The 10,286-nt window shown below is 33.2% G+C and overlaps 1 long non-coding RNA gene across 1 annotated transcript; it reads right to left on the bottom strand.

Moving 5' to 3' along the window:
* Positions 1 to 1,135: 1,135 nt before the first annotated feature.
* On the bottom strand, positions 1,136 to 1,774 carry LOC149174188 (uncharacterized). Its single transcript, XR_016258471.1, has 2 exons — positions 1,460 to 1,774; positions 1,136 to 1,343 (listed from the first exon to the last, which is right to left on the bottom strand). It is a non-coding gene; the product is annotated as an uncharacterized LOC149174188 (long non-coding RNA).
* Positions 1,775 to 10,286: the final 8,512 nt, after the last annotated feature.

Below are 10,286 nucleotides of genomic sequence, written 5' to 3'. Positions count from 1 at the left end.
GACACAACCCAACGTTTACGTTGAAACTTAAATCCCACATGCACTGCAGGAACCGAACTCTCGACAAAAGATCTGTCTAAAATGGGCTTTATGCAAGATGTATATTCTAAAAGTCAAACCAAAAATATCCCTGATGTGTATCATCGGAACTTTATTGAATGCAATGTCCTCGTACCACTTGGCTAATGCTTAGGGCTCCTGACATTCTGTACCTTGCAACTAAATCTCTGTTAGCCGTAATTTTATTTTTAAACTGTTCAGAGTTTGGTCATGTAAGGTAACGCAAACCCACGACAAAGGATAAATCCAGACAATCTCCATATGCAAGTGTCACAAGAATCACCTAATTTATATCTGATTTTTATGGCTAGGCGATTCTTTTGCCGATTTTTCATTGCTGGGCCATTTTCAACACTTTTTTTATACTTTTTCCTGATTTTTTTAATCTTTGGACACTTGTCGTACTCCCCGCATGAATTTTGCGACTTTCCGAAAACCCAACCGCACACTCATCCCAAATGCACCTAGATGGTATCTAGAACCAACACTTTTGGCACACTGGCATTACAACCTACTAGAATGAAAAAGCTAACTATAGTAGTTGGCGCATTACCAAAGACACGGGTTTTGGCTTTTCGTTAGAGATCCACATAAAGCTTTCCAGTTTCATACTGGTCAGAGTTCAAATCTTATATAGATCACACATAATCCATGCATTATTATCGACAAGAACGAAAAAAAATCAGAAAGAAACAAAAGGAGGGTCGTCTTTGCACCAAATAACAAACCTCCAAAATATCATGACCACAACATCATTTTCTAATTTTCTCCACATAGATCGGATCACGACGATCTCTTTTCTTATGAAACTCAACACCAAATTAACCGTGAGCAAGATATATGAAATGCTATTTGGAACATTAGAAGCTACAGTAAAAATACAGAAATCAATGTAAATTTAGCTAAAGGAAGCATTTTCTTAAAGATTTACAGGGATCGGGGTGAAAAGCGCGAGGTAAATGGTAAGATAAAGATCAGAAAAGATATTTACATACCGTAAGCTTTGGCCCGAAATTTAGAAGAACCGCCACGCTTGTTCGTCAAGCCCAAATTTATTCTCTTTTCCATGCATATCTTTCGTGATCCCCACACTGAAGATTTCAAACCAACTGCGCCCGTCGAAATTTTAGCCGAAGGTCCCTCTGTAACCGCCAAATTTAGTGGCCTGGTCGATGATCCGCTGCAAAAGGTTCTACATCCCTGGACTCGATTGCGCCCATCCAAAGGCGAGAAAACTTTGCTTCCTGCAATAGCCTGCATTTTCTCCCCGGTTCTTCTTCTTCCTGCAAAGCGTACCAAATTGGAGGCGAATATCTCCGCCAAATTTAGAGGCAGACCGATCAGAAAAAACGCAGAGCCAGTTAAAATAAAAGGTGAACTCAGAGAAGCGAGAAGTTACAAGGAAAGAAGACGAAGAGACCAAATAAAAGCTGAGCGTTTTCGGAACGTTTATTTAACCGGCCAATTCCACGCCGCCTTCTTCGGTCCCTGCCGGATCACGGGATGTATAAATGCCGGGAAATTTAACCATAGGGTCTCCTGTACCAAACAATACATTTTTAAATAGTTACTCCGTAAATGAAAATATTTATATATAGTGATTTTCTTTGATATTTATTTTAAGGTGCTAAAGAGCGTCAAGTGTCGGGGATTTCTATTTTGGCGACCGGCAGGCAATAGACGGATATTGGCGCTAGATTTGGTGCTAAATGAAGATGGAGATGATTTCAAGATAATCCATGGGGGAGCACGTGGTTGGTGGGCGGGCGGGTTGTTACCGTCACTGCCCAGCCGGTTGCCGGTGGACGTACGGGCAGGTAAAAGTGTGACAATTCGTCCGTTGGATCCTGTGAGGCCGTATCTACCGTCGATTTGGTGACGAAATGGCTTTTTGAATCTTGACCAGCTTTTTTTCCAATTTTTTTTAATAATCTAGGTTTAATGCTTGGCGGCAGGGCCACCACGAACTCCGCTAATTTGGTGACCCTAGCTGCCACTCTCTGGTCTCGAGTTCGATTCCCTTTGCAGCTTTTACACAGTAACAAGTAGTTTCACTGAAAGGGGCGGAGCGGAGCGGAGTGGGCCATCTCACTATAGTTGACTGGACATTTATATGATTTTAATTTTTTTAGAATATTTTTATTTTTTAAGTATTGATTGTTTTAAGATATGTGGTGGGTATTTTGATTATTGGAGTTTGGAATTGATTCACAGTATTTATTTTTTAGTCAGGTTTGGAGTCTACAGCAAGATTCATTATCGGTATAAATTTCTACAGAGAAGAGCCAAAAATAAGTATTTTTAATTATTGTTTTTTGTCTTTTTAAAATAAACTTAAAAACAGTAAATTAATTTAATTTAGTAATAAATTTAATTTTAAGAATATTTTTGTTTTTTAATTATTATTTTTTTATGAGTAAATTAATTTTGTAAGAAATTAAAAAATAAACTTAAAAACAGTAAATTAATTTAATTTAGTAATAAATTTAAATTTTTAAGAATATTTTTGTTTTTTAATTATTATTTTTTTATGAGTAAATAATTTTGTAAGAAATTTATTGGATTAGTTTAAATAAATAAGTATTTTGAATAATAAGTAAGAGATTATGAGATTATGTTTTTGGGTTAATTTTTGTTAGGAATATTATTTGACATTATTTGGTATTGGAATGGGTTTAAAAGTTGTTAAAATTATAATCAATTGAATTTATTTAAATATTATTCATGAAATTATTTGAGTAGGTTAGATTAGTATTTTGAATGATAAGTAAGTGTGTGGGGAATTAAGTTCTTAAGTTAATTGTTTTTATAAATATTATTGAAGTCACTTTATGTTTTTATAAATTTAGAAATTGTTAAATTTGTAATCTAGATAAATCTATCTCCATTATCATCTCTTAAATTAGTTTAAATAAAACTGTAACTTAATAATCCGAAATTAGTTTCAATAAAACTGTAACTTAATAATATGTAAGAGATTGTCAAATCAAGTATAAATAGCATTGATGTCACTTGATGTTCTTGTGAGTTTAGGTTTTTTTCAGAGAAAAAAGCAACATTGTATTATATTGAGACAATATAAAAACTTCAAAAGATACAAAAGGGTGGCTCATGGAGCAGCCACGATAGAAGCAACGAGGACAGATACAATATCATAGGAGCAACGAGGACAGATACAATATCATAGGTCCATAAAGAGACAGATACATTCTTGTGAGTTTAGGTTGTCAAAATTACAATCCAATTTATTTGGAATATCATTCTAAAAAGGATAAAAACATGTTTTTATTTTATTTTTAAAAAATAAATAATAGCATTATAACTATTATTAACCATTCTATTAATAAAAAATCATGAATATGTTTAAATGTGGTTAAAATTATAATTCATTCAATTTATTTCAAATATTATTCATGAAATTATTTGAGTAGATTAGATTAATATTTTGAATTATAAGTAAGTGTTTGATTAGTATTTTGAATGATAAAGTGTAAGTGTTTGTGGAATCAAGTTCTTGGGTTAGTTACCTCAATAAATATTATTGACTTGACTTTATGTTTTTATAAATTTAGAAATTGTCAAATTTGTAATCTAGATAAACCTATCTTGAGTATCATCCTCTAAATTAGTTTATGTAAGAGATTGTTAGATTAAGTATAAATATCATTCACATAAATGAGTTTAGATTGCCAAAACTACAGTCACTTGATGTTCTTGTGATTTTAGATTGCCAAAACTACAATCACTTGATGTTCCTGTAAGTTTAGATTGCCAAACTACAATCCAATTTATTTGGAATATCATTCTCGAAATTAGTTTGAGTTTTTAACAATAAATGAGATTGTGGAAACAAATATTTAAGTTAATTATCTTTATGGATATTCTTGACGTCACTTGATGTTGTAAAATCATTTAATATTACAATGAGTTTATAAGTTACAAAAACTTTATATAGATAATATTCTAAAAAGAGATAAAAACATGTTTTTATGTTATTTTTAAAATATAAATAATAACATTATAAATATTATTAACCATTCTATTAATAAAAAATATGATGTTATTTTTTTAATCTAAGACGAGGTTTAAAACTAGAATCTCAAGTAACATAGCATTTTATTATGAAGGGTTATGGCCAATTATATGGTTTTAATTTTTTTTAGAATATTTTTGTTTTTTAATTATTATTTTGATTTTTTTTTTAAAGAATAATTAATTTTATAACATAGTTTTAATGTTTTTTTAAATATTTTTGTTTTTTTAATTATTATTTTAGTTTTTTTTTTAAATAATTAAATTTATAACAAATTTAGTGGATTAGTTTAAGTAAATAAGTATTTTGAATAATAAACAAGAGATTATGAGATCAAATCTTTTGGTTAATTGTTGTTATGGATATTATTGGACATCATTTGATATTTAAATATGTTTAAGGTTGTTAAAACTATAATCATCCAATTTATTTCAAAAATTATTCATGAAATTAGTTGAGCAGATTAGTGTTTTGAATGATAAGTAAAAGATTTGTGGAATAAGTCCTTGGGTTGATTGTCTTTATAAATATTATAAGTTTAGAAATTGTCAAAATTTTAACCTTATATATCTCCAATAGCATCCTCGAAATTAACTTGAATAGAATATTATTTTTAATAATATGTAAGAGCTTGTGAGCAAGTCCTTGAACTAATTACCTTTATGGGTATCATAGACGTCACTTGATGTTCATGTGAGGTTCATGTGAGGTTAGAGATTGTCAAAACTACAATTTGATTTAATCAAAATATCATTCCGAAATTAGTTTGAGTAGATGACTGATTTTAGTAATAAGTAAGAGATTGTGGAATCAAGTCTTCAAGGTAATTATCTTTATGGATATTATTGATGTCGTTTGATGTTGTAAATCCACTTGATGTTACAATGAGTTTACAAGTTACAAAAACTTTAAATTGATCATTTTCGAAATAAGGGATAATGTTTCTATTCTATTTAAAAAATAATAATAACATTATAATTGTTATCCACCATTCTATTAATTAAAAATTATCATGTTATGGGAGAGGCAAGAGTGGGGTGTTTTATTTAGCCCTGACAGAAAAAATGTATCACAATATGCATGGGGACTTGGCCTAGTGACCAACAATCAAGTTAAGTATCTAGCTTTTATGGAAGGGATTGGAAATAACTATTGAAAAGAAAATCTCCAACATATTAGTTTTTTGAGACTCAGTATTATTCATTCGACAAATGACCAAGGCCAAGAAGTCGATATGCTCAGATTCTTCTCCCTTGAATCAAAGGATCCCCGTCTCTACCTCTCAGTTTGAGCAACTATAGCTTTTTCATGTGTACAGGTAGTTGAACTTGGTTGCAGACGTTTTGGCTAAAAAAGGTTTCACATTGGGTCAAGGTAGATTAGAATTGGATCACAGACTTAGCAATTTCTCAATCCCTTAGCTATGTTTGGTTTTCTATGAGGCAATCAAGACAGATTGGGAGAGTTCCTTAGTCTTTTCATTTTTCCAAACTCCTTAACCATATCCGGAAACCCAAGGAAAAATAATTCCTCAATCAAATCAGTCATCATAAAAAATTATTTTCAAATTGAGATGTAGTCGACTTCCTTCAGCATTTCCCATTTCCATAAGTGGAAGGGCCTCGAGATCCAACGATCTTTCCTTTTCCGGCACGAATCCTCAAGGATCCTTCCCAGTGTCTCAACACGATCTACAATTGGCATGCAATGTTATTCGTCTCCAACTATGGGCGTCTTGTCTATTGAATTCGTTCTTGGTGGGATCAGTTAGGGATCTTCTCGACCACGAAGTCCAATTTATTAAGCAGTGGAATAGAATTAATTTAGTTGTCCTATGATATCCTTCATATGTCGATTCTCTGTCCTATTAAGACTTTGGTTGTTGAGATATTGTCATTGATGGAAAAGTAAGGGCAAGAATAAGTGACATGATCCTCCATCGCAAAGTGATGAATATATTTGCAAAACCAGTGGTCCATGGACTTGTATGGATTGACAATCGTTTGCTAGTCAACAAGTCAATGATTGTGGATTTTCTTAAAGTCATAAATATAGGTTAAACATGTGACTAGATTTTACAATATGGTAATGTGGTTCATTTTGAAGTACATAATGAAAAGTAATCTCTGACATCATCCCCCCATTTGCTATCGCTCGTTCCAAAAGCCACAATCTTGAACGACAAGAAAGTATCTGATAAAGTATCAGACATGCGCACATAAGTTTTGTCATTGAATTGATTATAAAAAAATTGGTGGCATGGAGCATGTTGATCTGTCATTATATTTAGTAGTAGATTGACATACATCGCTCGGCTTTCTTTCTAGAAGAGAAATACATGAGATCAGATTTCAGCCTTTGATTACTACACGTATCCAAATACAGTTGAGAATGCGACAGGTTGCTACACTCAAGGTCGGCTCCAAGATATGTTCAGGTTGGCTTTGTCAAAGGATCATTCAATAATTATAAACACACAAAACTCATGGGCAATTGAGTAAGAAGAATTTGGATTCATCCAAAGAAAGAAATTCGTAGAAGGAGCAGATTGAACTCAGTGAAGAAGAGAAGAACAAACAAACAAGCTAGTTCTAAATTCAAACGAAGTTCTTTGGTGATACAAAGTATTACAGAGTTCAGTAGTCTAATCTCATCATAATTCGATTTGTTGGAGAATCATGTAGGGTAGATTATTAAAATAATTCTCCTTGTCCTTAATAAAAGCTTGTGAACTTATGTTATCTTCTTTTGTTCTTTGATATATTATTTTCATCAAACACTCAAATGGCTATCGTTTCATGCTAGTTACCTACTTCTATGAAGTATTGTGGGCGGTGTTCAAGCTAGACACCCTCAACTGACCAATCAATCAATTTGGGATGGGATAAGGATCAAAAGCTGCATTATATATGGTTTTAATCTTTGCTTTTTCTCAACGTGGTTAAGATCATAAAAGACAATGGACACAAAATATAGGCTCTAAGCTAAGGCAAAACCCCTCCAAGGGGAAAACCCAGAAAAAATATTTTATCTTCTTATAAAATCAAATCAAATGAAAAATCCAAGATCCAAATACCAAAGTCAAGACCTCCTCCAAGCACCAAGTCAACCCTCTAACTAATCTCCTTCAAACAAGACAAGGTCTACCTCTTCAAAGTCTGCTCCAATCAAAGTTTCAGCCCTCAATTCAGGTCTGCATCTTTGGCCTGTAATTCTTGGTCGTGCAACTTGCACAAAAACCCTAGACTTTGGTTGTGTGTGCATAGATAGGTTAGATTTCAGATCTTCTTCCTTCACTTGGTATTTCTTCTTATTTCCTAGTCCTTCACTCTTCTTCCTTCCTTCTTGTTATTGCAGATAGAACTTCATAAGTATGTCCAAAAGAGTCAAAATCTCTTCCTTTATATAACCTTCTCATGAGGTCGAATAGGCCTCTCCTAGGATGACTTTTCATTAGCAAGACCAACTTGGTCTTGGAGGCCAATTTGACTTTCTAGACTCAAAAATAACATCTTTTACATTCTATAACTTGCCCAAATGGATCTTAGACAAATGATAATGACTCTCTTGACTCATGACAAATATTTTCTTGACTTGACAAACCCTAGGATCATGAAATGCATGCTTGACCTAGATGACGATTCAAATGGAGCTTGAAACCCATGCTAGAAAATAATATTTTTCTTTCTTCTTTTGTTTATTACATCAGATATACACAACGACATGAGTACAATGACAACTATGAAGACAAAAACTAGTTACATTTTCCAACACTCCCTCTTAACTAGGGAGGTATTCATAATTGTACAACTAGTACAATGATATTCTCAAGTTGAAGAGTTCTCACAAGAAGAGCCAGATTGATAAGTCATATTTAAGCATCAATATCATAATCAGCATTGCCAACATAGTAAGGCCTTAACTGACAAGCTCTTCTTATATCAGAGCATAATGTTGGGAGGCTTTAGCTGAGACACCACACTACCTCATGAGACACATACCCCATCTGATTACTCATTAAGTATGTCCTTTTATGACTATTCTTATACTGGATTCCTAATCCTCAAAGAATATCGGTCCTCTTAGACCACTCTTATCTTTGATACTTGTCCAATCCTCAAAGAGTGTCAGTCCACTTCCTATTTTGGAATCTCTATCCCCAATGAAATCTCAAATTCTTATCCAATCCTCCATTCTCCTTCCTAGTGCCTTCACTAGAATTATGACTGTTAGTCCTAGTCTAGTGCATGACACATGGAGAATATGATGTCTAACATCACTCCCTCTCAACCAGAGAAGAGATCATCATTCTCTCTTGATTAGGGAATAGATCCTTTCTCCTTCTCAAACATTTAAGGACACTTCTTACTCTCTCTCAAATTTAGAGGAAATTACTTACTTTCTTTTAATTGGGAAGTCAAGTTTTTTTATCATGTCATCATCAATACATTAACTACTTCATGTATAACTTTAAGTAGCTACATGACTCTTCCTTCCCTTTGCATCTCATCATATTGAGCTTTTGTAAGGGATCCAAACTTTCTTCAAATTGTGATAGGGTTCAGGCCATCAACCTTTCATGTCACTTTCCTCTAGTCATCATCAACAAAGGCATTATATTGAGCCAATCCAGGTAGAGCTAATCATGGCTTTCTTTAATCATGAAAGTGATCTTCATTGTCATTGAAACATTAGGTTATGTTTTTGTGTTTCTACCTTTCAATCCCAAGATGATGTAGACATCTTGACCATATAATCCTCCAAGGATTATCAAAGTCATTCACTAAATCCATGTATTTATTGAATTGAGTTCAAATGCACAGTTGTAGATATACTGCCATTATGTCTTTTTGCAACATTCTTCAAGTAGAAAAACCATATAAATATCAATATCATAATTACCTCATCATGATGCCCCTTTATCAAGATGTCATATTATGCTTACTTGTTTCCCTGAGATTGACATACTTCAACATGGTCTATCTCCATATTGTACAAGAATCCTTCTCCATGCTTCTGATTGTTAATCAAAAGTACCCATGGAACAAACTAATCAACTCTCTTTCTTTCTTTAGAAGACCATATTTGATGTTGATCAATATCATCATGTCTCAATGGTGCCATCTTATGGAAGAGTATAGATCTTTAGCATACCAAACTCCTTCTTCCAAGCATAAAGTAACCATATGGAAGTCCTCTCATACTCATGTTACTGAGCACATTCTTATGACCAACTCTTTCTGCAAGATTCATGTAGACATGAATTCTACCTTCTAGAGAAGAGTTACTAAATATAGCCATACCTTATATAACCATCTAGCCATCCTTCCTTTGAATGGGCTTGCTACTATCCTTCCCTTAAGAGGAGAAAAACTTCAATTATGCCTCTCAAACCATAACTTGAACATCATCATCCCTTCATCTTCAAGATCATTGATTCCATACTAAATGGATATAGTTAAGTCATAATGCTTCTTTTGAAGAACCTTCCCTAAATGATGATTCTTATTGGGGGATATTTATGATCCTTTCTGCAAGATGACTACCTCTAACATTATGTTAGAAAAAGACTTGGATGAACTATGATGTGCAAGATGGTCCAAGTCTTCTCATTCTTTGTTAGCTAGATGACTTTTTTCCAAAGCAATTTTATCATGTCATAACAATCCCGAATTAAATTCTCATGTAATAAAAATTAATAAAGGAAAAATAATATGAAGGTCAAGGGACACTTATTCCAAGATGAATGTTGGGAAAAATATCCTAGTGGGTATCACTTGGTGTATTTATGGCTAAATGGAAATTAGCAAAGGCAATGACAAAGGCTTTAAAAAGGCAAAGAGGCATTAATTGGCATATTTTTTATGAAAATAAAGCAAATTAGGAGAAATGGGAGGTGAAAGCTCACAGGTTGCATCTGAGGATGAAATTGAAGGAAAATAATGGAAAAATGAAGAAATTAGAGGCATCAATAATAAAAAGACATCAGAGCATCAGTTGGTAGCCTTTTGTCAGTTCAGTTTTGGAGTTAATTTTAAAGAGGATAAGAGCACCAAGAGGAGACGTAAAGCAAGCAAGAAAAGGAAGGACAAGGAAAGCAAAGAAGGAAAGGATCAAGCAAGGAAAGGTTGGATTCGGTAGCTTCAACACGAATAAGGTAACATATTGTATGCATGGTTTCCTAGTTGGTTTT

The sequence above is a fragment of the Pinus tabuliformis genome, chromosome 4_1 (genome assembly GCF_031772625.1).
Source record: "Pinus tabuliformis cultivar Carrire ecotype Pingquan chromosome 4_1, CPIR1, whole genome shotgun sequence".
Lineage (NCBI taxonomy): Eukaryota > Viridiplantae > Streptophyta > Pinopsida > Pinales > Pinaceae > Pinus > Pinus tabuliformis.
The sequence above is the reverse complement of the archived record's forward strand: the minus strand, read 5'-3'. Positions and strand labels throughout refer to the sequence as shown.